At 37.3% G+C, this 16,412-nt stretch overlaps 1 protein-coding gene across 2 annotated transcripts in view; it reads right to left on the bottom strand.

The window, feature by feature from the left end:
* The window catches only part of LOC121412452, a 73,973-nt gene that overhangs the window by 40,541 nt on the left and 17,020 nt on the right, over positions 1-16,412 (bottom strand). For both annotated transcript variants that reach the window (XM_041605271.1, XM_041605266.1), the window contains exon 2: positions 12,033-12,362. The gene's annotated coding sequence lies outside the window, so the exon portion shown is untranslated. The remainder of the gene's footprint in view (positions 1-12,032; positions 12,363-16,412) is intronic.

The raw sequence follows: 16,412 nt of genomic DNA, 5'->3' as shown, positions 1-16,412 counted from the left end.
AACCCTTATAACCATCCTTAAATAGGTATACACTATCTGTGAGCGGATGGCTAAACAACATTGTTTCCAATGTTAGAAAAATTTATCCTTAAAATAAAAGAAATTTCTTTCAGCAGAGTCTCGAGAACACCTGTAATCTTACAGGAAATTGGTATTTGGTTATGGAACCTTACAAATTTCCTTTAATAATAAACACCCTTTTCCCCTTTTTAAACAGACCTGTTCTGTTAAATTTCAGAAAAATTCCTGTTTTATGAATTTACAGAATGATTTTGTTATTGCTTTCTGCAAACTCTTTTTCCCTGTAAAATCAGGGTTTTTTTTATTATATAGTATAGTTAATGTTTTGCATAGTTAATCTTTCTCTTCCATTAACATGATAATGTCCTGTGTAATCTATATTCTTAATCTTTTTTTCTGAGCGTACAGAATATTACATTTGCGATGACATTGTAGGGGATTGTTTCCAAATCAAGAATCTGATTTCGTTGGTTCGTTCCCCGCTAGAGTCAGACTTCAAAGGTTTGACCTTCAGATTTCTAATCCAGCGCTAGGTAAATTAGAAAGAAGAATATCATCATGTTTAGCAGAATAGGACCTGCTGGTATACAACGTCTTATTAAGCTGAAATAGATACCCTGGATTAATAATAATATTTTATGTTAACGTGCACTAAATTATTCTTTTTCATTATAAGTATGAAAATGGGCGGTTATGTATAGAGTATGCAACAAGAGAACGAACATTCTGGCCCGGAAGTCTCTTCAAGAGATAATTCTTCTTCTGATCTGATGTTTGAATGAAAGACTTCAATATTCCGCACAAGCGGCAACTTAGATGTGCTCTTTGGACACAACTGCTAACTGTATTCAGTAGAAGTAGATTAAGAGCAAGACTGATTCTCAAGAGAACTCAGATAGATCAGTATTTCCTGTCAGGTTCGTATAAAACCCTTCTCATTCCATATCATCTTACATTAATGCTCAGTAACTTTAGCAATGGATCTATGAGATGTAACATGTACTAGCGGGAACAAAAGCACTCGGAAACTGATACGTGGGGATGTCCTCAATTTCCTCTCCATCTATGCATGCCCAAAGGGACAACTTTAACATGACGTGCTACGGAAGACGCGCCTAACAGAGTCACGAGCAGCGCTGACGAACCACCACTTATAACGACTTTACCGAGCTGAGATAAATTTCTATTTGCGCGTTCAATTTGATAGAGCCGCTTTCGTTTCGTTGGATTTCCAGTGCGTGATGTGTTGGGCGTGTCTGCGGGTGTGAGGGTGAGGGTGTGTATGTTTTGTGAGCGTGAACGTGCACTCTGTAACGATATCAATAATTATAGTTAAAATCCATTTTACACCACCATAACTGCAGTGACTATGCCTGAGTCATCATGTATTGGGCATGGTCTAGCATTGATATAGCCTATCAAGTAATGATACCTTAATGACGAATGCAATTTTGGAGAGGAAAAATACCTACACGGAATCCTTTCCAAAAAACGTTCAAAGTCATAAATAGTATACACTGTAATAATATATATATATATATATACAGGCGCGGATCCATGGGGGGGCCGAGGGGGCCTTGGCCCCCCCCCCCCCCCTTCGGCTAAAAAAAGAGAGAGGGAAAGAAGAGAAAAAGAGGGGAAGAGGGGAAAGAAAAGAAAAAAGAAGAAAGGAAGAAGGGAAGAAAAAAGAGAGGAAAAGGGGGAAAAGAGAGGAAAAGGGGGGAAAAGAAAAAGGGAAAAGAGAGAGGGGAGAGGAGGAAAAGAGGGGAAAAAAGAGAGAGAAAAGGGGGAAAAAAGGAGAAAAGGGAAGAGGGGGAAGGAAGGGAAGGAAAAGAGAGAGGAAAAGGGGAAAGAAAGAGAAGGAAAAAGAGAGGGAAAAGAAAAGGAGAAAAAAGAGAAAGAGGGGAAGAGGGGAAAGGAAGAGAAGAAAAAGAGAAAAGAAAAGGAGGAAGAGAAGAAAAGAAAGGGGAGGGAGAGAGAGGAAAGAAGAGAAGAAAAAAGAGAGGGGAAAGAAAAGAAGAGGAGAAAAGAGGGGAAAGAAAGAGAAAAAAGAGGAAAAGGGGGAAGGAAGAGAAGAAAAAGGGAGTGGGAGGGAGAAGAAAAAAGAGGAAGAGGGGGGAGAGAGGAAGAGGGGAAAAGGAGAAAAAAGGAAAGAGAGGAAGAGGGAAGAAAGAAGAGGAAAAAAGAGAGAGAAGGGGGAAGAAAAGGGGAAAGGAAGAGGGGAAAGAAAAGAAAAAAGGGGGACAGAAGAGGGGAAAGAAAGAGAAAAAAGAGGAAGAGGGGGAAGGAAGAGAAGAAAAGGGAGGGGAGGGGAAAAAAAGAGGAAGAGGGGAAAAGAGAGAGGAAGAGGGGAAAAGGAGAAGAAAGAGGAAGATGGAAGAAAGAAGAGAAGAAAAAAAGAAAGAGAGAAAGGGGGAAAGAAGAGAAGAAAGGGGACAGGAAGAGGGGAAGGACGAGAAGAAAAAAGAGGAAGAGGAAAGAAAATGATGTTCGAACCAAAAGGGCGCTGAAATGATGTTCGAAGGAATGTCAAAATGCTGTTCAAACTGGGGGCAGAATTGATGTTTGAACGGGGGGGGCGAATTGATGGTCGACGTAGGGTCGCCAAATTGATGTTGGAACTAGGGGGCGCCAAATTGATACTCGAGCGAGGGGGGCGAAATGGTATTCGAACTAGGGGGGCCAAATTGATACTCGAGCTAGGGCGCCGAAATGATGTTCGAACTGGGAGGGGGCCGAATCGATGTTCGAGCTCGGGGGGGGGCCGAATCGATGTTCAAACTAGGGGGTGCAAAATTGATACTCGAGCTAGGGGGAATGATATTCGAACTAGGGAAGGCAAATTGAGTTCGAAGGGATGCCAAAATGATGTTCGAACTGGGGGCCGAATTTATGTTCGAACGGGGGGGGGGGCGAATTGGTGATCGACCTACATGTAGGGGCGCCGAATTGATGATCGACCTACATGTAGGGGCGCCAAATTGATGTTGGACCTACATGTAGGGGCGCCGAATTGATATTCGATCTTGGAGGGCGCCGAAATGATGTTCGAAGGGATGTTAAAATGATGTTCGAACTATAGGGGGGCGCAAAATTGATACTCGAGCTAGGGGGGGGGGGCGATTCGAACTAGGGAAGGCAAATTGAGTTCGAAGGGATGCCAAAATGATGTTCCAACTGGGGGCCGAATTTATGTTCGAACGGGGGGGCGAATTGATGATCGACCTACATGTAGGGGCGCCAAATTAATGTTGGACCTACATGTAGGGGCGCCGAATTGATATTCGAACTAGGAGGGCGCCGAAATGATACTCGAACTAGGGAGGGAGGCCGAATCGAGGTTCGAGGTAGGGGGCGCCAAATTGATACTCAAACTAGGGGGCGCCGAATTGATGTTCAAACTAGGGGGGGGGGCGCAAAATTGATACTCGAACTAGGGGGGCGAAATGATATTCTAACTAGGGAAGGCAAATTGAGTTCGAAGGTATGCCAAAATGATGTTCGAACTGGGGGCCGAATTGATGTTCGAACGGGGGGGGGGGCAAATTGATGATTGACCTACATGTAGGGGCGCCGAACTGATATTCGAACTAGGAGGGCGCCGAAATAATGTTCGAAGTGGGGGCACCAAATTGATACTCGAACTTGGGAGGGGGGCCGAATCGATATTCGCGGTAGGGGGCGCCAAATTGATACTCAAACTAGGGGGCGCCGAATTGATGTTCAAACTAGGGGGCGCCAAATTGATACTCGAGCTAGGGGGGCGAAATGATATTGGAACTAGGGAAGGCAAATCGAGTTCGAAGGGATGCCAAAATGATGTTCGAACTGGGGGCCGAATCGATGTCCGAACGGGGGGGGGCCAAATTGATGATCGACCTACATGTAGGGGCGCGAAACTGATATTCGAACTGCCGCCTTGTTGTTGGCTCATTGTCCCATATATTGAAAGTTTGAAATGCCTTGGCCTTGAGGTTTTTAGGCCTTGGGTTTCCATGCCTTGGCCTTGGGGATTGAAGCCTTGGTCTTGGGTATTAAAGCCTTGGCCTTGGAGGTTTCAGCCTTGACTACAACACTGATGGATATATTGATAGATATTATTTACAGAAATTTTGAAGTTTACTTGCACACACTAAGAAAAAAAGGTTCAGAAAATTTAACCCCGAAAGGTTGATGCAAAATCAGCACCCTATGGGTTCAAAAATTGAACCCCTGATTTGGGGTTCAAAAATTGAATCCTGCGGTTGGGGTTCATTTTTGCACCATGTGGGTTCAAAATTGCATCCCTAGGGGTTCAATTTGAAATTTAGGGGTGCAGTGTTCAGGCCATAATATCATCAGATTCCGCGCCCTCATTATGCATTAATAATAAGATATCAATTTAATAATTAAATTGTCACTTTTGTTTGATCTCGCGCTTAGCAAGATGAATAGGAAGATATATAGTCATCATATTCATATGATAACATGTCCTAAGGATGTCAAGGTCCTATGTCTCAAAATTAAAGTAATAATGAAACATATCAGCTCTTTATCAAATGCGATTTATATCCACCTTACAAGTTTCCTACAAAGTGTTTGAAATATCAGATCGGAATATCAAATATTTTAAGCTCGCGTTTCGCGCTCGCTTTTATTTTCATGATAAAAGATTGTTTAGAATGCCTAGATTCTAGGTCTTAATCTGAAACACGCCCGGGCATTTTCATTCAGTTATCCAGTTTCAGATCACAATATAAAAAAAAATCTGCTCGCCCTTTGTGCTCGTATTATTAATGTAAGAAGATCCCCTTTCTCATCCCTTTCATGATTTACAAAACATGAATAGAGTATCCCGTACAAGGTTGAAATCTCGGTTTTGTTTACGCTCGCGTTTCGCGCTCGCATAAATTGATTGTGAAATATGTAATGTCTTCATGGCTAAATGCAAGCAGTCCTTAAAAGGCACTTTTCGATCAGTTCAAAACGTATACAAACATTTTCTGCTCGCGCTTTCTGCTCGCATTATTAATGTAGGAAGATCCCCTTTTACTCATCTTTTTCATGATTTAGGAAAAATGAATAGTGTCCCGTTTTAGGTCTAAATCTAGAATTTTTCCGCTCGCATCAATTGTTTAGTTATATAGCTATCTTGTTCATGATTGTATAAAACTTATTAAAGTTTTCCATTCTTTATGTAGAAATGTCAAAAATTTTCAGCTCGCGCTTCGCGCTCACATTATTTGATTGATGAAATATGTAAAGTCTTCATGGCTAAATGCAAGCAGTCCTTAAAAGGCACTTTTCGATCAGTTCAAAACGTATACAAACATTTTCTAATCGCGCTTTGCGCTTGCATTATTAATGTAGGAAGATCCCCTCTTGCTCATCTTTTTCATGATTTAGGAAACATGAATAGTGTCCCGTTCTAGGTCTCAATCTAGAATTTTTCTGCTCGCATCAATTGTTAAGTTATATAGCTATCTTGATCATGATTACAAAAACTGATTAAAGTTATCCATTCTTTATTTACATGTAGAAATGCCAAAAATTTTCAGTTCGCGCTTCGCGCTCGCATTATTTGATTGATGAAATATCTAATGTCTTGAAATGAATAGTGTCCCGTTTTAGGTCTAAAACTAAAATTTTCCGCACGCACTTCGCGCTCGCATCAATTGTTTGGTTATATAACTATCTTGTTCATGATTACAAAAACTGATTAAAGTTTTCCATTCTTTATGTAGAAATTTCAAAAATTTTCAGCTCGCGCTTCGCGCTCGCATTATTTGATTGATGAAATATCCAATGTCTTGAAATGAATAGTGTCCCGTTCTAGGTCTAAAACTAAAATTTTCCGCTCGCATCAATTGTTTATTTATATAGCTATCTTGTTCATGATTAAAAAAGCTGATTAAAGTTTTCCATTCTTTATGTAGAAATGTCAAAAATTTTCAGCTCGCGCTTCGCGCTCGCATTTTTTTATCGATGAAATATCTAATGTCTTCATGGCTAAATGCAAGCAGTCCCTAAAAGGCACTTTTCGATCAGTTCTAAACGTATACAAACATTTTCTGCTCGTGCTTTGCGCTCGCATTATTAATGTAGGAAGATCCCCTCTTACTCATCTTTTTCATGATTTAGGAAACATGAATAGTGTCCCGTTCTAGGTCTAAATCTACAATAGTTCCGCTCGCATCAATTGTTTAGTTATATAGCTATCTTGTTCATGATTACAAAAACTGATTAAAGTTATTCATTCTTTATGTAGAAATGTCAAAAATTTTCAGCTCGCTCTTCGCGCTCGCATTATTTGATTGATGAAATATGTAATGTCTTCATGGCTAAATGCAAGCAGTCCTTAAAAGGCACTTTTCGATCAGTTCCAAACGTATACAAACATTTTCTGCTCGTGCTTTGCGCTCGCATTATTAATGTAGGAAGATCCCCTCTTACTCATTTTTTTTCATGATTTAGGAAACATGAATAGAGTGTCCCGTTCTAGGTCTAAATCTAGAATTTGACTTGATTTATTATTTTCTTCTGCATCCATAACATTCGTATAATACATTTTTCACAACTTAATAAACATAATATGTTAGCATTTTTGGCATCAATCATAAATAAAGAGTACTGAAAAAATAATTCTAGACAAAAATGATAAACTATATGATATTCACAATTTGCAAGAGAAGGATTGTCATCATAAGCAAATTGCTTGAAAAAACGACAATCCCAAACTTATACTAATTGAATTAATACATTTATAAAGCAGAATTGGCATTTATTTTTAAATACGAAACATGAATTCATGCAATATTATAGCATAAAAATGAAGATGATAAAGCTGAGGGTGACGGTGATATGATGATGATGATGAAGGCCATGGAGATGATGGTGGTCATGATGAAGATATTGGTAATAACTAAATCGAAGGAGGAATAAATTCACGATAAAAAGGATACGACACAAAAATTTTACTTCAAATATTCTAAAAATAACATAGATTTAACGTTTGTCTTAAATGAATGAAGAGACGAAGTTTGTTTTACAGACTCTGCTGGTAGAGAGTTCCACAAATCTGGATCATGGTGTCATATGGATCTCTGCGCAATAAGCAGTTTGGGGTTGATTAAATGGAATTTTGAAGAGTTACAGGCACAGTATGAATGAATAGATGTATTCAGGTAATAAAAATTGTGGAATGAAAGTAGGTGGGAGCATGTTATAACGTACTTAAACATAAGTAGTAAACTTTGAAGTGTATTTATGTCAAATACTGTTAGAGTCTTTAGTTTATAGACTAATGGATTTGTGTGTGATAAATATTGGGAATCAGTACAGATTCGAATTGTTTTTTTTTTCTGTAATTAAGTATATTGTATCAAAGTTTTCCATTCTTTATGTAGAAATGTCAAAAAATTTTAGCTCGCGCTTCGCGCTCACATTATTTGATTGATGAAATATCTAATGTCTTCATGGCTAAATGCAAGCAGTCCTTAAAAGGAACTTTTTGATCAGTTCAAAACGTATACAAACATTTTCTGCTCGCGCTTTGCGCTTGCATTATTAATGTAGGAAGATCCCCTGTTACTCATCTTTTTCATGATTTAGGAAACATGAATAGAGTGTCCCGTTTTAGGTCTAAATCTAGAATTTTTCCGCTTGCACTTCGCGCTCGCATCAATTGTTTAGTTATACTGTATAGCTATCGTGTTCATGATTACAAAAATAATTAAAAATTTTCCATTCTTTATGGAGAAAATGTCAAATTTTTAAGATCGCGCTTCGCGCTCGCATTATTTGATTGTTGAAATATATAACGTCTTCATAGCTAACTGTATGCAATCTTTAACAGGACTGGTAGGCCTACCTTTCCGATCGGTTCAAAACGTGTATCAAAAATTTCTACTAGCGCTTTGCGTTCGCAGTAATTATTGCTTTTTTTCAGAATTTACAAATTTTTAGGAAAAAATACATACAATTTCAAAAAAAAAATTGCTCGCACTTTGCGCAGGCATTATAAAATAAGGATTATGATATTATACATTTATGTTGATTTAAATAATAAAGCTAAGAAATGACTTAGAAGACTACCCCCTTCAAATAAACAAACGAAAAAAAAACATCTTCGAGCGGCCGATCGGGGAAATTATGGCTAAACAAAAATTCTGGGCCCTTTATTGGCGAAGGCTGGATCTGCCCCTGATTCATGTGCCTATGAAATAAGATAATTTAACATGCATTTAACGCACTTATGATTGCCTGGGGGAGGGAGGGGCCGCCATTTTTCCGAAAAGTACACAGGGGCGCCAAAATCAGGTCGAATTTGGGCCCCCCTCCCTACGAAATCCTGGATCCGCGCCTGTATATATATATATAAAGCATGAAGGTACAGAAAACGCAAGCATTAATGACCTACAAGTCTTTAGGTCAATAATAATAGCTCTATTTATATAGTGATCTTTAGCAGAGAATACTAAGCACAACTATAAACTATTACTCCGACTTTATTTGAGCTACCACTTATCAGTAGAGGAATGAATCCTTCAGATATCTGTAACATTCGTTATGGAAATAATAATCGATATGATAATAATCAAACTCATAAAAATGTAATAAGTAAGGTAATTGATCACTTTGTTTGGTGAAAATATCTGTACCCCAATTTTGCTCATGACCTAAGAGTCATGGAAACAGGATTAAAACAGATTTGTTATAATTGGCTTGTGGCGCCAACCTCTCATCACGTGACTACGTCACAACAGCCAATGACTGAATCAATTACCCATCCGCTGGATCCGGATGGTAGACGCGAAACATTCGGGAGGTTTTCCAAGAGATCTAAAGCGACTACTAATTATAACCTATCAGTCAGTGTCATGATGGACAACCAGTGGAATCATCATCCTTATCCCTAGGAATCATTATAACGATAACAAAGTCATCTTTGACCATGTTGACACCTATTACCATGGCGTCCCCATTAGAATGGTGTTGGTGTGTGGAATTCTTGATTTATTGATGAGGGCAATTTGGCATAAACGATTCATAATTACCCTTTGAAATCCTCGTTGTAGATGTGGATTATGTTGTTGGGAGAGTAGGGTTTGACACCTGCTTATCTTTGATCAAAAGTATATTTCGTAGTATTGTTGAATTATATAGCTGAGCTTTAATAAAAATCATTGTGCTTCTTTTATGGTCCAAGCATATATTATATTCCAATAAATTGTATGATTTTATTAAAATATTCTGTTTTCACGAATGAATAAATTGATCAAGATTTGATTTTTTATTTTAATATGTGTTTGTGTATGGTATAGAGCAACTGCTTCATACACGGGAGGTCGATTCATATCAGCTATCCGCTCAAAATTTTCACAGTGCAAGTGCCTATTCTTCAAGCAAATATTAAAAGTGCAAATGTGAAGATGTGGGAGCGTGTGTGTGTGTGTGGAGGTGGATGTGAAATTGTGTGTATTTAAGTGTTACACTGTACATTAATATACAAAATAATCACGATGTTAGATCGCAAACAAAACTAAATACATAACTTGTATGGTATTATGATAATTCATTTCCCAAAAATGCAGCTATTTGGAGTTATTGTTTATCAGAGTATCTCCCAACATACATAAATATGTTGAATTTTCCATGCGAAATCCCAGTTGCATTCAGAAAAACCTTTCCACAAATGATTCCTTTTTAACTTTTTACCACAATAGTATATAGATTGTATAAAATAACCGAAAAGGTTTTAGCATCCATGCATTTGCAGCGATGCGTTAGATTTGTTCCCTAAATCCTTACTAATGACAAGAAGCTGGAGAATGAGTAGAAATACTCTCGGGATTACAGTCATTGAAATGAAATATCATACCAGTAAACAACAATTGTGTTATTTAGAAACCACGTCCTCGATCTAACTCTATACTGTTTTCAACTCAAACATCCCAATTTCTATATTGAACGTTGTTATACTCTTTTTGTCATTGTTAAACATCCCGGGACACTGCGTTAATGTTATCGTGTTTTTTTCTTCTTTGTAGGATATCCCTGAAAGTGATTGTAGATTGTCCACAATGGGACTCTTTTCCTATTTTAATTACGTTTAAGGAGTCATTCAAAGGAATACCGTTATATACTTCCTGAATGTAACTTAACATTCTTCATATACTTCAATTCATTTCATAGTGTCCATGTGATGAAATCTTCCAAGTGTTTCCTTTTTCAGTCAATTTTAGGGAACATTATGTGTGTATGTGATATCGTGTTTATACTAGGAAATGGTTCAATTCTGGGTCCTCTACAATAAGATTAAATCTCTGAGTTATGTACAATAATAACATCATAATGATTAATTTAACGTCATTGATAATAATATAGAAACCAGACCAGTAATCACAGATTATGACTATAGATGCGATTATTGATTATTATAGGACTTTCAGTTATATCGCAAACAGATTATTCGTACTTAGAAAAGAACCTAACACGTTGTATAATAACGAAACAGAGTGCTCTAAGACGAATAATTAATTACTATCCATGTATACATATGAAGTTGCTTTCTTCCCTAGTGAATTGATTCTGAATAAATATGGTTTTAACATTATTAACTATCATTTGATAAGAATTTATTCGCAGCAGATTTCAAACCTCATTGATTAATAATTATTTAATGCACAGTATAATGTAGGCCTAAATCACATATTGTGACATAATAATCAAACCATGGATATATACTGTACAGGGAATTATGAATATCAGCTTTGGAACTAATCACCCTAAATTACAAGAATTGCAATGCATGAAATAAAAAAAATTAACGTATAGAGGGACCTCAACGGGTTCGTTGTACTTTTTTGTTTTCAAGCCTAAGCCATGAATTATGGAACATTGGGTGTCTCTATCAGCGTTTTTCCTGATTTGTCGCAACCGATTTCTCTCCATTCAGAACCAATTGAAAAGTCATTATAAAGAAATGGGCATAGGAAGGTAGGTAAAGGGCAAAAGCAAGGTGATTTGAGGGAGGAGTGATGATGACGGGGGAAATGGGGAAAATTGAAAGAAAGAGCGCGATGGGGATAATGTGGGTGAAGAGAGAGAGGGGGGAGGGACACATATATATCCATAAACAATAACTACAATAAGAGTACATTGGTGCAGAACAAAAAGTAAAAGAAACAAAAGACTTGAAAGGGGCCCATAAGAAGAAATGACAAGAGAAGTGACAAAGAGAAACAAAGGGAGAAACAAATGAATATCAACCAAAAATTGTTAGATCAGAGGGGAAAAACGGAAAAAGATGACGAGAGAGTTTATAAGAAAAACAATAAAAAAATCTTTTTTACTAACGAAAATGAAAAAGTAAGAGAATGATGAAAAGATCCGTACATTAATAGAGAAAAGGATAAATTCGCAAAGGATGCGTATTACATCAACCCATGGACGAGAGGAAAATGGCAAGTGAGACTTGCGAAGATGGGGGAAAGAGATAAATAATAGAATGATACTTTAGAGAAGCCGATCATGAGAAGAATGCTTCAGGCTAAATTGATGAAAAGAATGGGTTAATACTCGATATCTCAAAGTTAAATTCACTGTAAAGTCAGACAGATACGACAACACTGAGAAAAGGTGAAAGATATTTTCCCAAAACCTGACCACGAGACTTCTATCCTGCCATGGTTTTCATGGAAACAATATAAGGTTTCCATCAAACAAAATATGACAGTGCAATAAAATAAGCTTTTGATAATAAACAGCTCGAATATTTGCATATATCAAAAGAATAATTTTACACGGAGGATTAATATTTGACTTCATGAGATTTTTTTTAAGCTTAACGATTTAGAGGAGGGTCATCTATACATTTTTTCGTTTGTGAAAGATTGGAGATTTTCCACTTTATTAATTCTCATTTTGAAAACAGTAACACTTTAGGAATAAAAGTGTGAAATCCTGTATGATTTAGTAATTTGCAATTTAAAACATGTTCAAATCATAAGATAATGATAAGGGGTACATACCTATGTAGCTTAGTAATGTATGAATCCATATATCAGTGTCTGGGGCCAATTAAAGTCAGGTGTAGTAAATCCACATATAAAAGAACTCCTCGGAAGAACATACACATTCCAAGCAAAAGGATTCGACGTCTGACTTATTCCAAAAATTTGCACTCCGCGAACTGAGAGATTTCAGCGGGATGCTTTCGGCTCAGTGTCGTCTGTGTATCTCCGACAAAAGTTAAAGGAAGTCAACATGCGTGAGTAATTACACGCACGTGATGCCAGGAAGGGCTGTGATTGGCTGATTGCTGCCTAGTGGTGGACGCCTCGTCTATATGTCATATGTGCCTGTGTAGAGAGATTGGTATGAGAGAGATTTGGAGAGGAATTAATGGCGCGAAAATGGAGTTGAAAGCTATGCAAAAAACAATTTTGATGACACTTTTTAAAAGAGAAATATATATATGTCTATTCCTGTTTGAAGATTACAATGAATAAGAATATTTTATTCTCAAACTTCTGTCACCGCGTGATGATTATTAAACAAAATATGTGATCAGCAATGCTGCAATTTGGATTTGACAAATTAATGCATAAGAATACTGGAATATGTCAAAATATTTTTTCTTATCTACTTTTGTGCCAATTTGAAATTTCAATGTTGAATACATTAGGCCTAAAATTTTAGAGGCAGACATTCACCTGCATTACACGAACAATCGATATTTAATAGTTTTTTGATAGACCAAACGTTTATTTCTATGATGTTCATGGAGGATGTATGAGGAACTGCAGAAAAATATGAGAAATAAGAGAATGAGAGAAAAAAAATCAACCACCAACTACTTTTATCCGGGCAGCGGAAGGGAGGACAGACTCCCTTAAATCGCCCTACATCCCCTTTCATATTTGCGCACCTGTTCGTGGATTTGGAGCGCTTCATAATATTTTGTCGTGAATATTTCTCTAATTGGCGCCTTCTCAAAGCTCCGTTTATACGAGATGGTTTACACAAGTCAATCACTTTCAAGCGCATTTCGTTCAACACCATACCTTGAGTTCAGCTTGTCAATTATCATGGTGTCAAAATATAATACGGCCCTTCGCTCCACTGAAAATAATAAGATTATTCCGAGAATCATTTCCACACCTTAATCAGCTTTTTACTGGCGTGCATGCTACAACGGTAAAATAAAAAAGTGTAGTGGCTAATATCAATTTTGAAATAGAAATAATTGTTTTGCCAGATGATACTATAGAAATCACATTCCTATTTTTTTTAATATATACTTCACATGCTTTTTATAATCAATTAAAATAGGTCACTTATATGTGCTTCTTCCCGCCCTCCCGCCAAATACACTTTATCACACTTTTTTTTGCAATCGAACATGTCATTTGTTTGCCTTCAAACCGACATCAACCATAAAATTAAACGGATGTAAGAAGATATAAACTAATAATCCAACTAACCTTCAAATACTAATGATACAAGTATCTTCGTAAGATAACTTTCTTCTGATTTTTTTAATAAATTCATTACTATTTTGCATCTCCTGCACGAATTTCGGTCATAAACAGCAATATTTTTTTAATAAAATGCATGAACTATATATAATTTTCTACAATAAAATTACGTGTATATATAAACAAAAGTGGAAATACCACAAACCAATATCACATGCTTATAAGCGCTTTGCATTTCAAATCGATAAAACAAATAACAAAAAAATACATATTGCCTAAATCTAGATCAGGTGATTGATGACACACCGGTCTTGAATGATATAATCACTAAATCTATCTCATCATGTTACCCATCATGCAAAGCGCTCATTAAACAAGATCATCTCGACAGTATACATCCGCGAGAGCTCAAGAGAGCGGCTTGTGAAAATCAATGCTACTCATCTCTACCTTACACACTCATGAATAAAATAAAGTACTTATCCATACACCGGCGCGCAAAATCACTAAAACACTTGCGGGATACAAACAAAAAAGAACTTGTAACTGTACCTTGGACACGTGATACCAGCGGGGATTTGGGAAAACTTTTTATATGATTTTAATCGAAGAAATAGGTAAATTAAGAGTTGAGAGAATGACTCATGCATTCGGCAAGTGTTTGTAATTGAAGATTCTGTTTCAGAGTGTGACCAGTAGTAGCCAAAATGAAAATGCAAATAAAAATGGCGGGAAATAAAGGAGGAAAGAAAGGGATAGACTCAGAGGAGACAGGAATTTCAGGTGGAGAGGTAAGCCAGACAAGATGCATATGTATGGTATACTCAATTCATGTCAATGGTTAGAGTATAGAAATGACACAGCTTAAAGTGACATTCTGGTCTTAGGAGCAATATAATCTGACGGATTTCTTTAGCGAAAATAGTAAGCTTTTTTAATACTTTTAATACATTTGACATAATATATCTGAAAATTGTCAAGGATTCAAATAATCACATAAAGGTATAATGCACTTGCCAATTTGAATATGATGTCGTATTTCGATTCTTACGTGAAAATATGATAGTAGTGAAAGTTATAAAGGTAGCACATAAAAAGTAAGAAACAATTTAGATTCAATTCTCTGATAACCATCGTCAATTGGATCGAATTAGATAACCGTATATTACACAGCACAAACAATATCCATTGCAAAAACATTCGCACACACACAAAACGAATGTATGGAGGACGCATTCATCAACGACATAAAACGCTCACAGAACAATTTAGACCTTAGAAAATGCATTTTAGTGGAAAAGAGCAACGTACAGGCCTATTAAAACATGGCAATTGAAAGATGAGACATTTTAACCCTTCAATTTTCCACGGCATCCACAACCTTTCAATGATGCATCCATCCACTCACAAACTTGAATCGCACCTTTAATATCTAAAAACGGTGACGCGGGGAGACCCCGATAAGCCGCAGTCACAGAAACAGACGACACCCAGGTGAAATTCCCCCGCGGCGCCACTTTTTGGCGCCACTCTCACTTCTGTCTAGTTCAATGTCCGCGCGCTCCCGGTTCGCTAATGTAATGAATGTATGAAGAAACAGTAGGAGCGTGGATGTGTTTTTTGTTTTCTTTTCTATAGTATGGTAAAATGATGCATTTAGGATGAGATGGGAAAGGGGATGGCAGAAACACTCCTGTATCGATTGTAGGACTGACTAAGTCCGGGAAATGTTGGAGAGAGAGGGTGAAATAAGTAGAGCGAAGATGATGTATAAAATCTGCATGTCCCATCCAATCCAAGATTGTCAATGCTTTGGGGTTTATTCCTTTCTTTCTCCTTCAAATTTTCTTTATAATGATACTGTCCATTATGAACATGCCCAGTAAAGTAATTGGTCTTCCATGTGGTTCATGACTATTAGCAAGCTTAATCGAGTCTTTGCCTCACATTAGAAATTTCGAAACATGCACAAAATAAAACATTTTGATTCTTTCAGAGAAATCAGAGTTCGTTTCTGTCTTTTTTTATAAAATGCAATTCGAAAATTCGAATTTATATTTAATCTCGCATGTAACGTCCCAATTGTGTTCTCCAAAATGTGCAAGTCCATCAGGTGAATCTGTCACCGGCTGTTAAATGCTGAGCGACAAACCAGTTTTTGGATGACTTCATCATAAACTAATCATCAAGTCACGCTCCAATTACAACGGTCTCGAGATGTGCAGACTCTCCCTTTTACCTGCCTTCGATTCCATTTCTATCTTCCATCCCTATCCACTGACTTCCCTTTACCCATTCCCCCTCCTTATTTATCTCACTTTCCCTTTTCACTTCCATCTGATTTTTGGTTCTTTCCTCTGTAATTCGCTATCTGCCTCTCGTCGGCCTTATGCCAAAAGGGCCTTAACCCGATTTTAGGGGTTCTGAATATTTTATAATAAATTTAACACATTTCATGTAAAACTTAATAACTTAACACGTTTATCGAAATTGGCTTCAAAAGCAAAAAAACGACCACAAACTTTTGATTATTAGAGAGGCCAAAACCTTTATAAACGCCATTATCTCGGAATGGCCAAAAGCAGTTAAGGCCCTTTTGGCATAAGGCCGATATCACTTGTCTATCCCAGCCTCCCTCTCTCTCACCCATTCCATCTCTCTTATCTCTCCCCCTTTTACTCCACCCCTTTTCCCTCTGTTTCTCTCTGGATCCTGGTCAAATTCGATTCATTCGGTTTCGGAGCGTAGACATAGTACAAAACTACGATCAATTTTCAAATTACGATCTGATTTTTGTTTCTTTTCTCTGTAATTCGCTATCTTCCTCATCTATCTTAACTTGTGTATATCACTTATCTCTCTCAGTCTCCCTCTCTCTCACCCATTTCATCTCTCTTATCTCTCTCCCCCTCTTACTCCATCCCTTTTCCC

Source organism: Lytechinus variegatus, chromosome 1 (genome assembly GCF_018143015.1).
Source record: "Lytechinus variegatus isolate NC3 chromosome 1, Lvar_3.0, whole genome shotgun sequence".
NCBI lineage: Eukaryota > Metazoa > Echinodermata > Echinoidea > Temnopleuroida > Toxopneustidae > Lytechinus > Lytechinus variegatus.
The sequence above is the reverse complement of the archived record's forward strand: the minus strand, read 5'-3'. Positions and strand labels throughout refer to the sequence as shown.